General features: G+C 40.7%; 1 long non-coding RNA gene across 7 annotated transcripts; it reads left to right on the top strand.

Annotated features, from left to right (window-relative positions):
* The first annotated feature begins 11064 nt into the window (after positions 1 to 11064).
* Positions 11065 to 23466, top strand: LOC139542007 (uncharacterized). 7 transcript variants are annotated; one of them, XR_011668440.1, is made up of 8 exons: positions 11082 to 11435; positions 13907 to 13984; positions 14361 to 14447; positions 14548 to 14647; positions 17714 to 17798; positions 19173 to 19293; positions 19378 to 19468; positions 22664 to 23466. It is a non-coding gene; the product is annotated as an uncharacterized lncRNA (long non-coding RNA). The 7 variants fall into 7 exon arrangements; XR_011668441.1 differs by lacking the exon at positions 13907 to 13984 and adding an exon at positions 16454 to 16722 and having other exon boundaries at positions 11065 to 11435; positions 14361 to 14647; XR_011668438.1 differs by having other exon boundaries at positions 11079 to 11435; positions 14361 to 14647.
* The last annotated feature ends 519 nt before the right edge of the window (positions 23467 to 23985 follow it).

Below are 23985 nucleotides of genomic sequence, written 5' to 3'. Positions count from 1 at the left end.
GTCTAACCAGGAACACATCGACAACAGCCACCCTCGAAGCAGCGTTACCCATGCAGAGCAAGGGGAACAACTACTCCAAGTCTCAGAGCGAGTGACGTTTGAAACGCTATTAGCGCGCACCCCGCTAACTAGCTAGCCATTTCACATCGGTTACACCAGCCTAATCTCGGGAGTTGATAGGCTTGAAGCCATAAACAGCGCTTGCGAAGAGCTGCTGGCAAAACGCACGAAAGTGCTGTTTAAATGAATGCTTACGAGCCTGCCGGAGCCTACCCTCGCTCAGTCAGACTGCTCTATCAAATCATAGACTTAATTATAATATAATAACACACAGAAATACGAGCCTTAGGTCATTAATATGGTTGAATCCGGAAACTATCATCTCGAAAACAAAACGTTTATTCTTTCAGTGAAATACGGAACCGTTCCGTATTTTATCTAACGGGTGGCATCCATAAGTCTAAATATTCCTGTTACATTGCACAACCTTCAATGTTATGTCATAATTACGTAAAATTCTGGCAAATTAGGCGGCCCAAACTGTTTCATATACCCTGACTGCGTGCAATGAACGCAAGAGAAGTGACACAATTTCACCTGGTTAATATTGCCTGCTAACCTGGATTTCTTTTAGCTAAATATGCAGGTTTAAAAATATATACTTCTGTGTATTGATTTTAAGAAAGGCATTGATGTTTATGGTTAGGTACAGTCGTGCAACGGTTGTGCTTTTTTCGCAAATGCGCTTTTGTTAAATCATCCCCCGTTTGGCGAAGTTGGCTGTCTTTGTTAGGAAGAAATAGTCTTCACACAGTTCGCAACAAGCCAGGCGGCCCAAACTGCTGCATATACCCTGACTGTTGCAAGAGAAGTGACACAATTTCTCTAGTTAAAATAAATTCATGTTAGCAGGCAATATTAACTAAATATGCAGGTTTAAAAATATATACTTGTGTATTGATTTTAAGAAAGGCATTGATGTTTATGGTTAGGTACACGTTGGAGCAACGACAGTCCTTTTTCGCGAATGCGCACCGTATCGATTATATGCAACGCAGGACACGCTAGATAAACTAGTAATATCATCAACCATGTGTAGTTAACTAGTGATTATGATTGATTGATTGTGTTTTATAAGATAAGTTTAATGCTAGATTGCAAGATTGCAAGTTTGCAAGATTGAATCCCTGAGCTGACAAGGTAAAAATCTGTCGTTCTGCCCCTGAACAAGGCAGTTAACCGACCGTTCCTAGGCCGTCATTGAAAATAAAAATGTGTTCTTAATTGCCTAGTTAAATAAAGGTGTAAAATATATATATATATATTAAATCGGCCAAATACCGATTTCCGATTGTTTTGAAAACTTGAAAATCGGCCCTAATTAATCGGCCATTCCGATTAATCGGTCGACCTCTAGTTTCAAGAATCAATAGAAAAAGGGGAGTTACCGGCTTCCTTAAAGCAAGGTGTAATTACTTTGATTCACAAACCTAATAAGGATCATCTTTATATAGACAACTGGAGACCCATTAGCCTGTTGAATAATGATGGGAAATGATTTGCCTTTGTATTTGCTAAGAGGGTGAAACAAGGCTTGCATCATATAATTGATGAAGAACAATTGGTTTTATGTATGGTCAACACATTAGTAATAACATCAGGTTGATCTTAGATATGATTGACTATAATGACCTCATCCTTGATGATAGTTTTTTATGTTTGTTGATTTTTATAAAGCTATTGACACTGTAGAACATGAGTTTATGTTCAAAGCAATACGTTTTTGGGGGTTTTGTAACTTTTTTTTGAAAGCAGTCCAAACTTTATATAGTGGTTGTACTAGCTGTAAAATTATCTCACGGGACATCCCAAAGATTTGATATTGGCCGTGGCATTAGGCAGAGCTGCCCAATTAGTCCCAAAATTTTTTTTTATTGGTTACTGAAATTATGGCTCTTCATATCAAGAAAGGGAATTTTCAAGGTGTTTCAGCACTTGGCAAGGAATTTAAACTCTGTCAACTGGCTGATGATACCACCATATTTCTAAGAGACAGGAATGAGGTTTCTAAAGCAGTTTCCTGTATTGAAGACTTTTCCTTAGTTTCGGGTTTGGAAATTAATATAAATAAGTCAGTCTTATTTCCACTCAAGGATTGTGTTTTACAGGAAGTATATGGTATCCCAATTAAAGATACGGTTATTTATCTTGGAATTGTTATATCCAAGGATGAAAAACAAAGGAGTGAATTGAACTTTAACACCATTATTGAGAAAACAAAGACGAAATTGAACCTCTGGTTGATGAGAGATATTTCGTTATACGGTCGGGTTTTATTGTCCAAAGCTGAAGGGTTATCCAGATCAGTTTATGTCTCGTTATCACTTGAATTATCCCCTAAAATTGTAAAGGACTTACATAAGATTATTCATAATTTTATTTGGAGGAACAAGCCTCACTATCTACGAAAATATATTCTCACTAATACCCATGAACAAGGAGGTCTTGAGGTTTTAGATTTCTATACTCTAAATAATACTTTAAAAATAAATTGGATTCTGAAGTATGTTAAGAACCAGAACAGTATTTGGAATGTCTTCCTTAAGTATTTATTTGACTCTGTTGGTGGTTTAGAATTTTTGCTTCGATGTAACTTTGATGTGGATAAAATCCCAGTCAAGTTGGGATGTTAGCGTATAAACACAATGTTTCCCCTCACAGATACTTTATAAGAAACAACAAAGGTTTATTGGTTTTCGTAACTGGTTTGAGAACAAAATAATTTTTTCTTGTACAGTTACTGAATGAGGATGGATATCTACTCACATGGGGAATTTCTTGGTAAGTTTAAAATTCCAACAACCCCAAAAGAATATGCAATTTGTCACGCCCTGACCTGAGATATCTGTTTTCTTTATATTTTGGTTAGGTCAGGTGTGACTAGGGTGGGTACGTTAGTTTTTGTATTGTCTAGGGTTTTTTGGATGTCTAGATTTTTGTAGGTCTAGGTGATTTGTATGTCTATGGTGGCCTGATATGGTTCCCAATCAGAGGCAGCTGTTTATCTTTGTCTCTGATTGGGGATCATATTTAGGTAGCCATTTTCCCTTTGGTGTTTGTGGGTTCTTGTCTATGTGTAGTTGCCTGTCAGCACTCATTTGTATAGCTTCACGTGTCGTTTTGTTGTTTTGGTTAGTTTGTTCAGTGTTCATTCTTATTATAATAAAGAATGTACGCATACCATGCTGCGCCTTGGTCCGATTCATACGACAAACGTGACACAATTGTTTGATTTATTTCAGAAATTCTGACATAGATAAAGATGTAGAATATTTAATTCAACTTCTAATAATACTAGGTAAATTTCATATTCACAAATGCAAATGGTCTAATTCAAAACCTAACTTTTTTCACTTTATAAATGAGTTTAAACAATATTGCACCACTTTAACAAAAATGAAAAACAAAAAGGCAATTAAAACTTGTTGTATTATTAATGAATATGATTTGTTTGTTTAGGATTCCTGGCAATGTAAATAGTTTGTTTGTATGCTTGTTTGCATGTGACTATTCCTCTTTTGTTTGATGATATTTGTTAATAAAAAATATATATACACTGCTCAAAAAAATAAAGGGAACACTTAAACAACACAATGTAACTCCAAGTCAATCACACTTCTGTGAAATCAAACTGTCCACTTAGGAAGCAACACTGATTGCCAATAAATTTCACATGCTGTTGTGCAAATGGAATAGACAAAAGGTGGAAATTATAGGCAATTAGCAAGACACCCCCAATAAAGGAGTGGTTCTGCAGGTGGTGACCACAGACCACTTCTCAGTTCCTATGCTTCCTGATGTTTTGGTCACTTTTGAATGCTGGCGGTGCTTTCACTCTAGTGGTAGCATGAGACGGAGTCTACAACCCACACAGTGGCTCAGGTAGTGCAGCTCATCCAGGATGGCACATCAATGCGAGCTGTGGCAAGAAGGTTTGCTGTGTCTGTCAGCGTAGTGTCCAGAGCATGGAGGCGCTACCAGGAGACAGGCCAGTACATCAGGAGACGTGGAGGAGGCCGTAGGAGGGCAACAACCCAGCAGCAGGACCGCTACCTCCGCCTTTGTGCAAGGAGGAGCACTGCCAGAGCCCTGCAAAATGACCTCTAGCAGGCCACAAATGTGCATATTTAAAAAAAAAAAAGGCCCAACTCAGCGGAAAATCTTTCTCCCTCCAGCAGGTGGCGTTTTTCATTGTTTCACCCACCAAGCAAGGAGTTTTTGTATGGAGGCCAATGTAAGAGTGTTGAATTTGGTCCACATAAAATGAATGGCTTATTTGCTACGTGAGGTTTATTTGATCGAATAGAAGTTTCGTAATGCTTTATGTTGTTACGAGTGTGGACACGCAACTTTTAGATATAGTGTTTTATCAGAGTTGTCTCGAGATGGCTATGCACATTCATGGCATGTGGCTAGTAGCATAGCGTCTCTCTCCATTGAATATAGGTGGTTGATGTCAACAACACTCATTGAATATTCAAAAAAGGATTACAATAATGAGATGTATCCAAATAAAATTGTATTTGTCACATGCGCTAAATACAACGAGTAGACCTTGCCGTGAAACGCTTACTTACAACCCCTTAACCCAAAGAAAGTATATGCGGGAGCTAGACAGCGTGCCACTTTGTGTACAACGAATCCCATTGTTAGGGCGGAGAGACGTGTATTTTTTCAGTATATCCATAAACTTTGCTGCAGTCGACTGCAAATTTCTGCAATTTCTCTTCACCAACTTCATCCTGTATTGTGGGAGGCTCTATTTTCAACCAATCATTAAGGTGTTTTTGTTTGATCAATGCGAACGTGACTAAAGACATGACTGAATCAGGCTAGAAGGGACTAGCAGGGAACCAGCTTTTGTAAAATTAATGTCAGAATTGAATTTTCATAGCAGGTTATGGGAACTTAAGCATCAGGTTAAGAGAATTCACTTAGCAGGTTAGGAGAGATAGGTTGAGTTAAAATGCAAAGAAAAGCTACTTATGGCGTTAATTTGACAAAAGATGGATCCCTTCTAGCCATGACCATATACAGTGGATATGTACAAATGTATTTGAGTCTCTCTCTAACCAATTAACTGTACAATGTACACACAAAGATGTTCAGTTTGTAATTGTGTAATATGGGGTGTTGGAGACATGTTTATTTCAACATTATAAAGAACAACTTTAAAAAACAATAGTGATGAGCAATTAATACTTTTTGAGGTTTGTTTCGGTTCGATTATTAAAAAATAATCACGGTTTTTGATTGAGATTTAAAAGAAAAACATTAAGTACACTATGCATTATGAGGGTTGAATGCTGTAACAACACAGAATAAAACGATTAATAAAAGTCCCATGATGGTAGTGACTGCTTATTAGTTATTAACTATTATGTATTCACATTACTTTACTTTAATAAAATATTTGTTGTGTAAATTACATTAATTTGTTTCATCTGATGACTTTATTATTTCATTCCAAGTCATCATCTCTATGCTATCTGACGAAACCACTATATTAGTAGTTTTAAACAGAAATGCACTTTGATGGTTCTTTGCTCAGTCGATTGATAATGTTTGCCTGGAGTTTAACACCCTCTGCCAGTTCCAGCTGTAAAACATCATAAAACAATAACTTGAATGAAATACATTTAAAAAATAAGCCAGTTCCACTTTGCCAGTTCCATTTTGGGAGTGGTCAAAAGCTGTGGTCAAAATGTTCTCTTTGTACAGTACTGTAGTAGTTATCAACAATGTATTCAAACTTTCCTTTGTGACGGACAGAAACTTAGTTTTTTGTATATTAGAATATTTTTTTTAAATGACATGCAATCAATACAGTATTTTAATATTAGGATTTGCTCTGACCTCCAGTTTGTGTGCACCTGTTCTAAAAAAACCTTGCCTTGTTAGCACAATCATCCCCAGTATGTCTTTGATAGGGGTGTGCCGAGTATTTGGACAAAACCATTATTGCTACCAATATTAGGACTTTGCAGAACACATATGTATAGATTATTAACATCATTATCCGGTGATCGTAAAAAGTTTCTAAAAACAGAATTTCTCAAGTCGACCTCAAATTTAACAAAACATTGTTTTTGACATTGCCACATAAGTCGCCATTGATGATGGATGTAGTCCTATCCCCCAGCACTAGTGGTAACTATACAACTCTTATCTATTTCTTTCTCTCTCTGTCTCCCTCACTTTGCACTCTCCCCTTCTATCTTTCTCCCCCCTTTCTAAGTATAGTATATTAGATTTGAGTTTTGGACTTAGTCTAGCATATGTTCTCTGCCTAACTCTCAGATTCACATTTAGATAAATGCTTTGTTCATAAAGTAGTATCTTGAAATGTAAACTGTTGTATTGCCTTCTTTAATGTTTTCATCAACTATGTTACAGGGGAGGTTCATCAAGAAATATGTTTAATCTCACTAGAACATTTTCCGTGGCATTAGCCTTCACCAGAGACAGTTTTTAGGTTGGTTGGATCAGTATTTAATTTAGCTCATCAGCGAATTCTACTTCTCCCTCTCCCATAGAAACCCCATTTCATAAATATCATATCACATCATATATACCTTCGAAAGACACCACCGGTGCCTTCAATCACTGCAATAGCCCTTGTAGTTAAAATCTCGATAAGATTACTTTGCTAAAATATTTACCTAGCCTAATATTTCCCAATGATATTGGTCATTTTTTCATTAAAATCCAGGAAGTAATTTTCAATTAATCCTCGCAGAGCCGCGACTTGGGTCAGTCAGAACTTACTCTTCCTCTTGGTTCAAAGATTTGTAAGTATCAACCAGATGACACAAACTGAAGAAAACATTGCTTTTTTATTTTACATGACTGATGGTACCTGCATCTGATGGGCATGGGGCTTTCAATACAACTGGGAACTCTGAAAAAAATGAGGTCAAATCATGACATCAGTGATCTTTAGGTTGGACAGTTGGTTGTCTAGAAAAATGCCAGAGTTTCCGACTTGGTATTTTGAGTTGGATGACTGTTCAAAACGATTTTTCCCAGTCGGATCTTGTTTCTTTCAAAGTTTCCAGTTGTCTTGAATGCACTGAAGTCAGAGATTTCCGAGTTCCCAGTTGTTTTGAACACAACATTAGTCTCTGCAGAGGGAGGGAAAAACAGCAGAGAGTCTGCCGCTCACGGCCCCTGCTCTCTCCTTCCTTTCCAACCGTGAGACTGAGAGAGGTGACACCTTCTTCCACCTGATTGCGAAACATGAGTCGCACCGCATCTGCCTCATGCACAAATTCATGTTGTTCCTATGACCAGAGAAAGTTAAATATTCCTTGATATTAAAATATACACGAGGAGCTGCTAATAATACGAGCATTACAAGCGTTTCACTGCACCTGCAATAACATCTGCTAAATATGTGTATGTGACCAATAACATTTGATTTTGATTTGAATAATGAAAATGCAGGGCTAATGATATACTTTACTTTTCATTCATTGGCGCTGTAGTGCGAGTGGAAGTAGGGAGAAGCGTGTTTTGTAATAGTGTTGAATAAAACAGTGTTGACAGCGCTGAATAAATGTTTTTACATAAACTCACTCATAAAAACAGCAGCCCTTTGCTGTATTCTTTGACAGTTTCTCTGTGGTCATGGTTTTAAAAGTTCTTAAATCTTATGTAGGCTTGTATCACAACCGGCCGTGATTGGGAGTCCCATCGGGCGGCGCACAATTGGCCCAGCGGTGTCCGGGTTAGGGGAGGGTTTGGCTGGGGGGCTTTACTTGGTTCATCGCGCTCTAGCAACTCCTTGTGGCGGGCAGGGCGGACCTCGGTAGTCAGGTGAACAGTGTTTCCTCTGACACATTGGTGTGGGCGGGTCATGTTTCAGAGGACGCATGACTCAACCTTTCCCTCCTGAGTCCATTGGGGAGTTGCAGCGACTGGGGAGAAAATTGCGGAGAAAAAGAGGGTAAAATAAAAAATATCTTACGTAGGCTAGTATCAAGCTTTGCTTTGGCCATGGTTTTGGAAGCTCTGTAGGCACAGTGATTTGAGCTATCTGATTGGCCAGTGCAGTAGGCACACTCGATTTAGCCACAGATCTCACAGTCCGCCGGGTAGGCATAGTTTGCAGTTTCAGACAAATTAAATGGTTAAAAATGGGAACATTTTGCAGGGCTTCTGAATTAAGTACATCTACCACCAACAGCGCAACACAAATAAAAAAATGGGGTGCAAAAGAGCAAGAAGATAAATAACAATATGGGGATGAGGTAGTTGGGTGTGCTATTTACAGATGGGCTGTGTACAGGTACAGTGATCGGTAAGCTGCTCTGACAGCTGATGATTCAAGTTAGAGAGGGAGATATAAGTCTCCAGCTTCAGTGATTTTTGCAATTCGTTCCAGTTATTGGCAGCAGAGAACTGGAAGGAAAGACGGACAAAGGAAGTGTTGGCTTTGGGGATGACCAGTGAGATATACCTGCTGGAGCGCGTGATACGGGTGGGTGTTGCTATGGTGACCAGTGAGCTGAGATAAGCAAAGACTTACCTAGCAAAGACTTATAGATGACCTGGAGCCAGTGGGTTTGGCGACGAATATGTAGCGAGGGCCAGCCAACGAGAGCATACAGGTCGCAGTGGTGGGTAGTATATGGGGCTTTGGTGACAAAACAGATGGCACTGTGATAGACTACATCCAATTTGCTGAGTAGAGTGTTGGAGGCTATTTTGTAAATGACATCGCTAAAGTCAAGAATTGGTAGGATAGTCAGTTTTACGAGGGTGTGTTTGGAAGCATGAGTGAAGGAGGCTTTGTTGCGAAATAGGAAGCCGATTCTAGATTTCATTTTGGATTGGAGATGCTTGGTGTGAGTCTGGAAGGAGAGTTTACAGTCTAACCAGACACCTTGGTATTTGTAGTTGTCCACATATTCTAAGTCAGAACCGTCCAGAGTAGTGATGCAAGCCGGGAGGGCGGGTGCGGGCAACAATTGGTTGAAGAGCATGCATTTAGTTTTACTGGCATTTAAAAGCAGTTGGAGGCCATGGAAGGAGTGTTGTATGACATTGAAGCTCGTTTGGAGATTTGTTAATACAGTGTCCAAAGAAGGGCCAGATGTATACAGAATGATGTTGTCTGCGTAGAGGTGGATCAGAGAATCACCAGCAGCAAGAGCGACATCATTTGATGTATACAGAGAAAAGAGTCGGCCCGAGGATTGAACCCTGTGGCACCCCATAGAGACTGCCAGAGGTCCGGACAGCAGGCCCTCCGATTTGACACACTGAACTCTATCTGAGAAGTAGTTGGTGAACCAGGCGAGGCAGTCATTTGAGAAACCAAGGCTATTGAGTCTGCCGATAAGCATGCAGTGATTGATAGAGTCGAAAGCCTTGGCCAGGTCTATGAAGACGGCTGCACAGTACTGTCTTTTATCGATGCCGGTTATGATATTGTTTATGACATTGAGCGTGGCTGAAGTGCACCCATGACCAGCTCGGAAACCAGATTGCATAGTGGAGAAGGTACGGTGGGATTCGAAATGGTCGGTGATCTGTTTGTTAACTTGGCTTTTGAAGACCTTAGAAAGGCAGGGAAGGATGAATATAGGTCCATAACAGTTTAGGTCTAGAGTGTCTCCTCCTTTGAAGAGGGGGATGACCGCAGCAGCTTTCCAATCTTTAGGGATCGCAGACGATATGAAAGAGAGTTTGAACAGGCTGGTAATAGGGTTTGCAACAATTTCGGCGGATAAATTTAGAGAGGGTCCAGATTGTCTAGCCCAGCTGATTTGTAGGGATCTTCAGATTTTGCCGCTCTTTCGGAACATCAGCTGTCTGGATTTTGGTGAAGGGTGGTGGGGGGAGGGGGCTTGGGGGAGTTGCTGCAGGGGGTGCAGAACTGCTGGCCGGGGTAGGGGTAGCCAGTTCGAAAGCATGGCCAGGCGTACAAAAATGCTTATTGAAAATCTTGATTATCGTAGATTTATCAGTGGTGACAGTGTTTCCTACCCTCAGTGCAGTGGGCAGCTGGGAGGAGGTGCTCTTATTCTCCATGGACTTTACAGTGTCCCAAAACTTTTTGGAATTAGTGCTACAGGATGTACATTTCTGTTTGAAAAAGCTAGCCTTAGCTTTCCTAACTGACTTTATATTGGTTCCTGACTTCCCTGAAAAGTTGCATATCACGGGGGCTATTCAATGCTAATGCAGAACGCCACAGGATGTTTTTGTGCTGGTCAAGGGCAGTCAAGTCTGGGGTGAACCAATGGCTATATCTGTTCTTAGTTTTAAATTTTTTGAATGGGGCATGCTTATTTAAGATGGTGAGGCAAGCACTTTTAAAGAGCAACCAGGCATCCTCTACTGATGGTATGAGGTCAATATCCTTCCAGGATATTCTTACTGTAGTCCACTCGCGACCGGTCACGTTGTACAGTGCCTGAATAGCATAATGGTCTAAGACACTGCATAGCAGTGCAAGCTGTGTTGCTACAGATGCAGGTTCAATACCTGTGCCGGCCTCAACTGGGAGACCCATGAGGTGACTTTTGATTTTAATTTACAATCTTCCAATATATGTAATTATTGGCGGAGAGTCACGTCATATTTTTCAAAATACTGTAGGCCTGCCGTAGGTGACATGAGTCTCACTGGTGTTGAGTAATGTGCTGTTAAAAGTGGCGAAGGTCTTATTTATTTAAAGAGCATATTGAATTTAGAAGCAATAGCCTACAACTATTTTAGCACCGTTTCGCGCTGCTCTGATCAAGCATGGGGACTGGTCTTGATAAATCAATTAGATTTTTTATTTTGACTGAATATCCATTTGGGTATTGGCTAGACTACAATTAGGGTGTAGAAATGTTATGCTCTTAGTATAACCTTTTATTTAACTAGGCAAGTTAGTTTAACTAGGCAAATTCTTATTTACAATGACAGCCTACTCCTTCCTCCCCATCTGCCGGGGATTCTTTTGCTAAAGGGCCCTAAACAGTTTCCCATGCATTGTCAATGGGGTTTGTAAACCAACACGGATGTAATAGAATTCTGGACACATGCTGACTCAGTGGCGCTCCTCAATGCAGGACGTGGGAGTGGGGAGGGACGCACACTCTGTAAACAGGAATAGGTGCAACACCGGTCACTGAGCTGGCAAGCTAAAGTTAGCTAGTTAGTCACAGAAATGTACGTTCAGCCTGTTAATTATTTCAGTCCGATTTGGCTTATTTTACAAAGTCAGCATGGTTTCTTTCGTTTTTGACCTCGATATTGTTGCTGGATAGATACTGTCATAGCTAACATGCTGGCGCTGCTAGCTAGCTAATGCTAACGTCGCTAGCTAACCTCATATCTGGATGCATCACACAAGTTCCGGAGAGAGCAGCATACTGGTAAGGCAATTTTGCTTCCAAACGTTTTAATAATCTGTAAAGTTGTTTTACATTCAAGCTAGATAGGTATTTTGTTAAAAAGCTTGTTATTCATTTGTTGTTTCTTTGGAGCTAGCTAAGCTATCACTAGCTAGCTAGGTGGATAATAATGTGGTAACGTTACAGTATTACCACAGATATTTCACCGGAGGTATACATGTGAGACATCCGGTTGGCTTTTCCTCTCACTACCAAATGTTGTAGTAAGAGGAAGCCCAGTGGCTGGTAGTGGGAGAAGATTGAGCTAGATGGATTTTGGCCGACGTTCTACACATTTTCTCATAAATTAAACATTTGATCTCCATACAGTTTTCTGTTTCCAAAACTAGAATCCATAACAAAGAGTGCACTAAGTTTGGTAGACTTGACTTACCTAATTGTTTATGGAGATTCATTTTTTATGACGAGTGCACTAGATAGTGGGCATTTTCCTAATGAACGTCATGCATATTCAGTAAGGCACAAATAGTCTAAATCCTCTTGGCGGTTGCTAGCTAGCTGTCCCAAGTGGATATCTAGCTGGCTAGCTAATTAACAACTAAAAAAACAAAACATACTTGGCTTAAATAGCTAGAATAGCAAGTTTTCCCTCTACTAGTACTCCTTTTGTGAATCAACTATTTTTCATGATAAGAAACATGCCATCAATACCTTGTTTACTGTAAAATGGAAGGGTGGAAAATCCCTTTTCCAGTTTCCAACAGACGTTGAAAGGTATGTAATAAATAACGAGAAGATGCATTTGGAGTAATTATTGCATGTTGAGGCACACGTCGTTGACTGTGTAATCTGTAGTGTGCTGTATCCATTACTACCCATTGACTCAATCACCAAAGCAATAATCACTGATAGATAAAACATGCTAGCTACCAGTAATGAAACAAATCTATAGCTGGGTTTAACACAATTAGCATGAGGCAGCATGGCTAGCAAACGTTAGTTTACCAATGTGCCCAGCCATATTGCATCCAAGGCCATCCCAGGGTATGCAGCACAATCAATAGAAGCCATCATTTGTGACACTGGGTCATTGCAAAGTAATTTATCCAGTTGTAGAACACCATTAAGTACCTCTTAAATTATGGTAGAGGTCTGTAAAAATATGATATAGTCAACTACTTATGTTCTGTTGCCCTATGATCAGATTAAGTAAGAATACCACAAAATATAGTCTACTATAATTATATGCATCTTAAGGAAATAGACAAAACTCAAAAGGTTGTACAATGGCTTGCGAAAGTATTCACCCCCCTGGGCATTTTCCTATTTTGTTGCCTTACAACCTGGAATGAAAATTATTTTTTGGGGGTTGTATTTTTTTATTAACACAACATGCCTACCACGTTGAAGATGCAAAATATTTTTTATTGTGAAACAAACAAGAAATAAGACAAAAAAAACAGAACTTGAGCGTGCATAACTATTCACCCCTGTAAAGTGAATACTTTGTAGAGCCACCTTTTTCAGCAATTACAGCTGCAAGTCTCTTGGGGTATGTCTCTATAAGCTTGGCACATCTAGCCACTGGGGTTTTTGCCCATTCTTCAAGGCAAAACTGCTCCAGCCCCTTCAAGTTGGATGGGTTCCGCTGGTGTACAGCAATCTTTAAGTCATACCACAGATTCTCAATTGGATTGATGTCTGGGTTTTGACTAGGCCATTCCAAGACATTTAAATGTTTCCCCTTAAACCACTCGAGAGTTGTTTTAGTAGTATGCTTAGGGTCATTGTCCTGCTGGAAGATGAACCTCCGTCCCAGTCTCAAATCTCTGGAAGACTGAAACAGGTTTCCCTCAAGAATTTCCTTGTATTTAGCGCCATCCATCATTCCTTCAATTCTGACCAGTTTCCCAGTCCCTGCTGATGAAAAACATGCCCACCGCATGATGCTGCCACCACCATGCTTCACTGTGGGGATGGTGTTCTCGGGGTGATGAGGTGTTGTGTTTGTGCCAAACATAGCATTTTTCCTTGATGTCCAAAAAGCTCAATTTTAGTCTCATCTGACCAGAGTACCTTCTTCCATATGTTTGGGGAGTCTCCCACATGCCTTTTGGCGAACACCAAACGTGTTTGCTTATTTTTTCTTTAAGCAATGGCTTTTTTTCTGGCAATTCCGTATAGCCCAGCTCTGTGGAGTGTACGGCTTAAAGTGGTCCTATGAACAGATACTCCAATCTCCACTGTGGAGCTTTACAGTTCCCTCAGGGTTATCTTTGTTCTCTTTGTTGCTTCTCTGACTAATGCCCTCCTTGCCTGGTCTGAGTTTTCAGAGGTTTCAGGTTTCAGAGGGCAGCAACTGAAAATGTTTCATAGAATAAAGTGTGGGTCTTTATTCTAATGTTTCATAGGACAGGATAAAGTGTGGGTCTTTATTCTATAATATGTTCTCTGTTATTGGAGGTGTTGCTAATCAGGCGATGGTTTTTAAGGTGGTGTCTTACAGAGGAGTGTCAGTTTTGATTGAAGAGAGGTGTGACATAGACCCCAGAAGTCTGCAGACTACAGGGGTGAGTCCATATACACTACTAACTATAGCAGGACACGATCCGTAAGAATGTCAGGTCCTCATTTGGGTACTGGTCACAGGAGTAGCAAGAAAGGCTGCCTTTCTGCTTACTTCAGGAGTCTACGTCACACTTCTCTTACACATACAAAGAGAAAAAACAACATGGCTGCTGTTTAAATTAACTGTAGAGTACTATTTAAAAGAAAATCTAAAATCAGGGTCAATAACGGGGGTAGAGGACATAACCATAAACTATTATCTGCAACCACTGAAGTACTAAATTAACTATAAAACAGGAGACCTTAAGCATAGACCAACATCCATCTGAATTCAATAAAATGTGAGATTAAACCTTACACACTTTTGTAATTACTCAGGAGGAAGATGTGGCTGAGAAACATCAGGCGTAGGGATATCAGTCTGCAGAAGTCCTTTGAGGACCTGAAGAAAGGGGGTTACGCTGTGTGCGAGGAGCACTTTGAAGAGTTATATTCTGATTATTATCTTTGTCTAAAAAAATAATAATCAGTCATGATATTTTCTGGTAAAAATGTCTTTCAACAGGGTTCACGGAAGACACTGTCTTCTGAGGCAGTACCTACCAGAAGACATTACATGAATCCACCCCCTCAATCTGCAACAAATGCACGGCGTAGTGGAAAAAGTAAGCCAACCACAAAGTTCATAGCAATTAAAGATGCATCGTTATTGTTTTATATCACAGGTTTAAAGTCTTGAATTGTCTATTTTTGAAGGAGGACAGGGACGCAGATGCAGGAGTTTTAGGCGAGAAAGACAGAGAACAAGAGAGCGTAGACCCAGCAGAGGAAGCAGCAGATGCTGAATTTAGTTCAGGTGGTCTGCAGGAAGTGGTTTACCAGGTGACAGAGGTGGCAGGAGGCTTCCTCACAAGCATACAGGAGGTAGTCTGTCAGGTGACAGGTGGCGGAAGGAGTCGTCCTCACGAGCATAGAGGAAGCTCAGGTGTCAAAGGAAGCCGCATGTAGCACAGGTGTCATGCAGGAGGAGGCCATCATCCAATTGAAGGAGGTCTATAGTATAATAATAATACACCCACAGTGATTAATTGCACACACATTGAAAGAAAAATATCACAAAGTTAATCTCATACAGATGTTACTTTAAGAGAATACAACTACTAGAAAAGAAGCTGTCAATCACAAAAAAACAACAGCAAATGCAAAGTAGGCATGCTGCAAGACCGAAAGCCACCAAAACCAAGTACATAGTCATCTTATAGATTGGAATAACAAAAAATGGAGGACATAGTTGACAAAAACCCTTAGCAGTCTCTGGGCAAAAATTGGCATTGTGTAAGAGTCCTCTTACTTAGATCTAGTGCCTTTGATTTCATCCTGGAAGGCCATGTCGAGCATGCCTACGCCTCATAGAAAAAATTATAAAGAAATGCACCATGTGTAGAATGAGAGCGCAGCTTAGAAAAAAACATGGTGAATTTAACAAACCAAAAACCATAGTGCAGTGAAAATTGAAGTGTTTCACCGGATAGCACTTTTCTTTTGGTGCCTGGACTCCCCCGTCTCACTATCCTGGTGAAGAGAACAAAAACAAACAGAGAAAAGGGGAGTCATCCATTCCCTTTATCCCAGGGATGTATCATCAACTAGATTCAGCAGCATGCCAATTTTTCTTGAGCAGATGGTTGGGGGCCGGAATATAATTTGTAGACTGCAAATTGACTGGAATAAGCCTTGCTTACAATTGTATATGATCAGGTGTCTCTATTATGCATGGGAATACATTTAATAGATTCTTAAATACAAATCACTTGGAGCTGATTTCCTGGTGTTTTTCCAGTCTTATGTACAACAATAAAAAATATATATATTTTAAATTGCCTCAATTTTGGGGGCTAAATATAACCACCCGTGTGTCAAATTTGGCCCGCGAGTTGGGGGGACAGTGCTTTGTCCTCACTGTCACTCAGAAACCAATTCCAATGTCCGCCTGGTAATGGTTCTGTTCAAAACAAAACGATTGTAAAATAATTTTGGTTCCAACACCTGGTTCTAGCTCTTTTGAAGTGTAACAATGCAGTACTGTAGAGAGTACATTAATTCATACAAACACTGTTCATCCTTGCTCAATCATGTTCTAGCAGTTTCTAGCTCTTCGAGTAAACAAATAACTTACGTTCTGTTCACTCTGATGTGCGGTCCTGAATGATTAGCTAGTTAAACTAGCTAGTTACTCTATTTTTCTGACATGTGCAGAATCGGATTAATTGCGCTACAGTAACGTTAGCTAGCTAACTTTAGCGGAGAAATATATCATATTGTATATATCAAGCTAGCTACTATTTCTCTCTTCTTGCCCATGTGAAATTATGTAATGTATTGTAATGACCTGACTAGATCATAAATGAACAATTGTCCAGACAGAGGCTTGAGTTTGCGAATTGACGGTTTATTAAACCAACTTTACACAGGCTACTGTTTGGGCCGTAGCACACGCCAAATAGATGACAGATAACCCACAAGCCAATCGTGACCTTCTATTGTGAAGCCCAGACGTAAGAGAGAGAGAACAAAGGCTGAACCTGGTCTTAACTTCCAATGCTCCACCCCCCTGCCCAACCCCCCTCCACGCCACTCCGCCAACCACCAGGATGCCCGGCATCAGAACATTCCAGGCATTCCCGTGATTGGCAGATAGCAGGTTGATTGACATGTCGGAGCCCGCGAACACTGGGTACTGGTCAGTACAACACAACCACCTCCTAGCCTAACACATAACACACAGCTGTCTGTGCGGGTTGCTACAGTATTAAGAGAAGAGTAACGGGTTAGCTATTAATAACTACACTCAATTATATTTTACCAAAAGTCTTCAGTATTGATTCGCAAAATGACAACTGTTAACTAGTCCTCAGCTAGTTTCTTGCATGTGCGGAGCCCATCTAATTTAACGTTATTGATTTAGCTAACGTTAACTGTTAGCTAACTTACCGTTACTGTTCCTCAGCATGTTACCGGAAAATAGCTAGCCGAACAGTTAACGCTACAAAACGTTTTAATATATCATTTATATAACATGTATAACATTAAACTATATATTTGTAACTTACTTTCTATCTTGGTAGTGTTATAAAATGCTCAACAACGAATAGTTACTTAACGTTGGCTACATCAAATCAAGTGTTAAGTCCCTCTTTTCCAAATCTCCAGTCCAACGTCTGCATCTCATTTTGAACCTAATTTGAATATGATGACCATGCTTTTCTATTGATGTCACTAAGCCATCTGACAGACCAATAGACGTGACTTTGAAAAACCCATCTCGACACTTGATCCCACCTACTCGGCTCACTTGCCTCCCATTGGAAAGGACAGGATGTGGTCTATTTTAGTAGAACATCTTTGGTATTACTGAATGACAACAATATAGCCTTGTTCACTACTAGTTGGCAAGTTGGTTGATATGGGGTGCAGTAGGCTAGCGTCGTTGTTATTCATTGGGTCCCTTGACAAAATTATGTTATTTTTGACTTGGTAAAATAAGCTAATGGTTGTGTGCACTCTCACTAGATAGAATTGTGTGGTTTGGTGGCAGATTGTCATAAGAAAATAGACATATACTGTATATCATCAGCAATTCTCAATCAGATGAGATACACAGCTAACCCATATTGCATTTCATTCATTCATAAATGTGGACACTAATTATTGTTAATATTCCAATTCTCTAGGCCCTCTATTCCCAACCCTGAAGCCCCCTGTCCCCAGCAGGAAAGACCAGGAAAAAGTGTTGGCTTAACTTCCTATTGAGGAAATGTAAGACAACTCAATGTCATATTTAGATTTAGTTACTTCCATGAATAGAAGCATATACAAGCAATCTATCAGATGTATTTTATAAAGCCCCTTTTACATCAGCAGTTGTCACAAAGTGCTGAAACAGATACCCAGACTAAAACCCCAAAGAGAAAGCAACGCAGACATAGAAACAAAGTGGCTAGGAGAAACTCCCTAGAAAGGCAGGAACCCAGGAAGAAACCTAGAGAGGAACCAGACTCTGATGGGTGACCAGTCCTCTTCGGGTTGTGCTGGTGGAGATTATAAAAGAGTACAGACATTTAGCCAGATTATTCTTCAAGACGTTTAAACGTTCACAGATGACCAGCGGTGTCAAATAATAGAGGGTTATAGAGGGTGCAATAGTTAAGCACCTCAGGAGTAAATGCCACTTGGCTCTTCATAGCTGAGCATTTAGAGGTTGAGACAGTAGGTCCGGTAGAGAGAGACAGGATCAAACAGCGGGTCTGGGATAAGTTAGTACCTCCGGTGAGTCTTGAGCAGGTCAGGGTTCCATAGCTGCAGACAGAAACAGCAGAGATTGGATCAGCAGCACGATAAGGTGGACTGGGGACAGGGATAGCCAGGAGTCGTCAGGCCAGGTAGTCCTGAGGCATGGTCCTAGAGCTCAGGTTCTGCATCGTTTATTTCACTTGAGTCTAGACTAAGCTCTAGAGGTTCGTAACTTCACATGATTTATTCTACTTGTCAATCCAGATCTGAATATTTGATATCCTTTTTACTGTACTCTGTTTATAGTAAGTTTTCCCAAGCTAATCACTGAATGGCCAACTACACGAATGTGGTCAGGTTGACACTTCTAAGTCATAACACAGAACACACACACACATCAGATTGCAAGAGCAAGTACAATGAGCAGTTGGGAAAATGAAGTCACACGCAAACTTAATTAATTTGTTGTATTGTATTTATTATGGATCCCCATTAGCTGCTGCCAAGACAGCAGTTACTCTTCTTTGGGTCCAGCAAAATTAAGGCAGTTGTACAATTTTAAAAACATTACAATACATTCACAACACATTAAGCGTGTGCCCTCAGGCCACTACTCTACTACCACATATCTACAACACAAAATCCTTGTCTACGTGTGTGTACAGTGCGTATGTTATCGTGTGTATGCATGTGTCTCTTCACAGTCCCCGCTGTTCCATAAGGTGTATTTTTATCTGTTTTTTAAATCTAATTTTACTGCTTGCATGAGTTACTTGATGTGGAATAGAGTTCCATGTAGTCATGGCTCTATGTTCTACTGTGCGCCTCCCATAGTTTGTTCTGTTTAGGTTAGTGTGTAGTCAAGGTTTTGTCATAAATTATATTGTGCCCATTTTTCAGATCTGCCAACCTGCTCGGCGGGTGACAGGTAACCGTCTTTCCACCAAGCTGTTCCAGGCCTGGAGTGGCACGCTGGAACTTCCAGAGGCTTGTAGACCAGAAGCAGTTTGTTGTGGTCCAGGTAATTATGAAACTCACTCAATCACTCACTTTGTTTTGTTGTATAATTATTTTAACTTAAGGAAATAGTTCCTCTCTCTTTTAGATTTGACACCCCTATTAGCTCAACCACAGTCTTCACAGCTGCAGTCGTCTGCCCCTGCGTCTGCTACCCCGGGCCACGACAGGTGATACAGGTAATTACATGCATGTATACACACATGCACACTCTCCCTCACTTGGGGCTCTATTCAATCACGTTCGCTTTAGCCGACTTCCATATAGCAGTTGTTTTGGTGGTGTCTGAGGGGGAACTGTGTTAGAGCTGTCAAATCCACATAGTGGTTGTTTTGGTGGTGTCTGAGGGGGAACTGTGTTAGAGCTGTCAAATCCACATAGTGGTTGTTATGGTGGTGTCTGATGTGGAACTGTGTTAGAGCTGTCAAATCCACATAGTGGTTGTTTTGGTGGTGTCTGAGGGGGAACTGTCAAATCCACATAGTGGTTGTTTTGGTGGTGTCTGATGTGGAACTGTCAAATCCACATAGTGGTTGTTTTGGTGGTGTCTGTTGTGGAACTGTCAAATCCACATAGTGGTTGTTTTGGTGGTGTCTGATGTGGAGCTGTCAAATCCACATAGTGGTTGTTTTGGTGGTGTCTGATGTGGAACTGTCAAATCCACATAGTGGTTGTTTTGGTGGTGTCTGATGTGGAACTGTCAAATCCACATAGTGGTTGTTTTGGTGGTGTCTGAGGGGGAACTGTGTTAGAGCTGTCAAATCCACATAGTGGTTGTTTTGGTGGTGTCTGATGTGGAACTGTCAAATCCACATAGTGGTTGTTTTGGTGGTGTCTGATGTGGAACTGTCAAATCCACATAGTGGTTGTTTTGGTGGTGTCTGATGTGGAGCTGTCAAATCCACATAGTGGTTGTTTTGGTGGTGTCTGATGTGGAACTGTCAAATCCACATAGTGGTTGTTTTGGTGGTGTCTGATGTGGAACTGTCAAATCCACATAGTGGTTGTTTTGGTGGTGTCTGAGGTGGAACTGTCAAATCCACATAGTGGTTGTTATGGTGGTGTCTGATGTGGAACTGTCAAATCCACATAGTGGTTGTTTTGGTGGTGTCTGAGGGGGAACTGTGTTAGAGCTGTCAAATCCACATAGTGGTTGTTTTGGTGGTGTCTGAGGTGGAACTGTCAAATCCACATAGTGGTTGTTATGGTGGTGTCTGATGTGGAACTGTGTTAGAGCTGTCAAATCCACATAGTGGTTGTTTTGGTGGTGTCTGAGGGGGAACTGTGTTAGAGCTGTCAAATCCACATAGTGGTTGTTTTGGTGGTGTCTGATGTGGAACTGTCAAATCCACATAGTGGTTGTTTTGGTGGTGTCTGATGTGGAACTGTCAAATCCACATAGTGGTTGTTTTGGTGGTGTCTGATGTGGAACTGTCAAATCCACATAGTGGTTGTTTTGGTGGTGTCTGAGGGGGGAACTGTGTTAGAGCTGTCAAATCCACATAGTGGTTGTTTTTGTGGTGTCTGAGGGGGAACTGTCAAATCCACATAGTGGTTGTTTTGGTGGTGTCTGATGTGGAACTGTCAAATCCACATAGGGGTTGTTATGGTGGTGTCTGATGTGGAACTGTGTCAGAGCTGTCAAATCCACATAGTGGTTGTTTTGGTGGTGTCTGAGGGGGAACTGTCAAATCCACATAGTGGTTGTTTTGGTGGTGTCTGATGTGGAACTGTCAAATCCACATAGTGGTTGTTTTGGTGGTGTCTGATGTGGAACTGTCAAATCCACATAGTGGTTGTTTTGGTGGTGTCTGATGTGGAACTGTCAAATCCACATAGTGGTTGTTTTGGTGGTGTCTGATGTGGAGCTGTCAAATCCACATAGTGGTTGTTTTGGTGGTGTCTGATGTGGAACTGTCAAATCCACATAGTGGTTGTTTTGGTGGTGTCTGATGTGGAACTGTCAAATCCACATAGTGGTTGTTTTGGTGGTGTCTGATGTGGAACTGTCAAATCCACATAGTGGTTGTTTTGGTGGTGTCTGATGTGGAACTGTCAAATCCACATAGTGGTTGTTTTGGTGGTGTCTGATGTGGAGCGGTCAAATCCACATAGTGGTTGTTTTGGTGGTGTCTGATGTGGAACTGTCAAATCCACATAGTGGTTGTTTTGGTGGTGTCTGATGTGGAACTGTCAAATCCACATAGTGGTTGTTTTGGTGGTGTCTGATGTGGAACTGTCAAATCCACATAGTGGTTGTTATGGTGGTGTCTGAGGTGGAACTGTGTTAGAGCTGTCACATCTACATAGAGGTTGTGTTGGTGGTGTCTGAGTGGGAACTGTGTCAGAGCTGTCAAATCCACATAGTGGTTGTTTTGGTGGTGTCTGAGGGGGAACTGTGTTAAAGCTGTCAAATCCACATAGTGGTTGTTTTGGTGGTGTCTGAGGGGGAACTGTCAAATCCACATAGTGGTTGTTTTGGTGGTGTCTGATGTGGAACTGTCAAATCCACATAGTGGTTGTGTTGGTGGTGTCTGAGGGGGAACTGTGTTAAAGCTGTCAAATCCACATAGTGGTTGTTTTGGTGGTGTCTGAGGTGGAACTGTCAGAGCTGTCAAATCCACATAGTGGTTGTTTTTGTGGTGTCTGAGGGGGAACTGTCAAATCCACATAGTGGTTGTTTTGGTGGTGTCTGAGGGGGAACTGTGTTAAAGCTGTCAAATCCACATAGAGGTTGTTTTGGTGGTGTCTGAGGTGGAACTGTCAGAGTTGTCAAATCCACATAGTGGTTGTTTTTGTGGTGTCTGAGGGGGAACTGTGTCAGAGTTGTCAAATCCACATAGTGGTTGTTTTGGTGGTGTCTGAGGTGGAACTGTGTCAGAGCTGTCAAATCCACAAGCAGCTCCTGGAATTATACCTAATGTGGACATTGCCATTGGCTGCATTAACGCATTAACAGACATCTCATGCAACCCTGTTCACAAGTTAGAACACTGCAATTTGAGATGTAATCTACACCTCGATTAGGCTGGTAGAAATCCTCATTATTTAGTTTCATGATTTTGAATTTGAGTGACATTATTTCTATATAACCTACACTGTCTCGTTCAGAACTTGTAACGAGAGTAGGACGGGTGTTGTTTTGTGACAATGGTCAAGAGCTGCTGCTTACTGATTTGACAGATCCAACGCAGTTACACCTCAGACACGGCCAAAATGCAGTGTCGGCTATCGCCGGATAATTCTTGATCTGATTGAATCTAGGCCTTACACTCATTTCAGTCAGTTAAGAAAATTGTGCCCATCTCTTTTAGATCTGCCTCCCCCAGCAGTTCAGCTGCAGTCTGATTTTAAATGTTTTGCCGTGTACTCAGATGGAGAATGTCCTCCTCTAACAGTGGCGATGGTGTTGGAGTTTTCTGGCAACGGTGGTGCCACCCCTTGGGTTTGAGGACACCCCGACCATCGAATTCCTCCACACAGCGCGAGGGCGTCTCACTGGGCAGCAGAAGAAAAAGTACCCAGAGGCAAACACGTGTGCTGTGACACTAAGGCTCCCTCTTCATAGCACCTACAATGCCTTTAGGGAATTCATGACCTCCGGTATTGTGAATTCCCCACATTTCGGTGTTGCATAAAAACATTTTTACGATACATAATTGTATCTAGTAGCACTAAATTACAGTAGCAATTGAGTGTTTGAAAATGTAACTGCACATCAACATTTAAACATTTATCTACTTACATCTGTATTGTTTGTACAGTGCATTCGGAACGTATTCAGACCCCTTGACTTTTTCCACATTTTATTATGTTACAGCCTTATTCAAAAATGGATACAATATTTTTTTCCCCTCATCAATCTACACACAATACTCCATAATGACAAAGCAAAAACAGGTTGACATTTTTGCAATGTATAAAAAAAAGGAAATATTAAATTTATGACCCTTTACTCAGTACTTTGCTGAAGCACCTTTGGCAGAGATTACACCATAGATTCTTCTTGGGTATTACGCTACATTTTTAGTTATTTAATACATTTTAGAATAAAGCTCCAATGTAACAAAATGTGGAAAAAGTCAAGGGGTCTGAATCCTTTCCAAATACACTTTATTTCCATATTGGCCGTTATTGTTCACTTAATGATCATTCATATTAAATTATACAATCCATATTGCTTGTTTTTAAGGTTTAGTTTTTTTAGAAACACTTTACTGACACTTCACTAATAACCAATATCCTTTGCTGATATTGACTGAAGTACTGCTGCCATATTGCAGCCAACTCATTCAAATCTGATAATTTGTTCTTAATGTAGGACATCAAATTAACTTCAGCCATTATCATTTAATTAGAACAACATGGAATAAGGCTTCCCATCCACTGCATTAAGTAACAGCTCCACTTCTGGGAACTGCACCTTTGTAGTGACTTATCGAATTTCAAATGCATTGATCTAAGAACTAGATCCATTAGTCCAAGGCTCTCCAACCCTGTTCCTGGAGAGCTACCCTCCTGTAGGTTTTCATTCCAACCTCAGTTGTAACTAACCTGATTAACTTATTAAGCAGGTAATTATTACAATCAGGTGCACTAGATTAGGGTTGGAGTGAACCTACAAGACAGCAGCTTTCCAGGAACAAGGTTGAGAGCCCTGCACTAGTCCATCTTCAACCACATAATTTGAGCTGTC

This window comes from Salvelinus alpinus, chromosome 17 (genome assembly GCF_045679555.1).
Source record: "Salvelinus alpinus chromosome 17, SLU_Salpinus.1, whole genome shotgun sequence".
In the NCBI taxonomy this organism is placed as follows: domain Eukaryota; kingdom Metazoa; phylum Chordata; class Actinopteri; order Salmoniformes; family Salmonidae; genus Salvelinus; species Salvelinus alpinus.
Note: the sequence above shows the minus strand (reverse complement) of the source record. Positions and strands in the feature narration are given on the sequence as shown.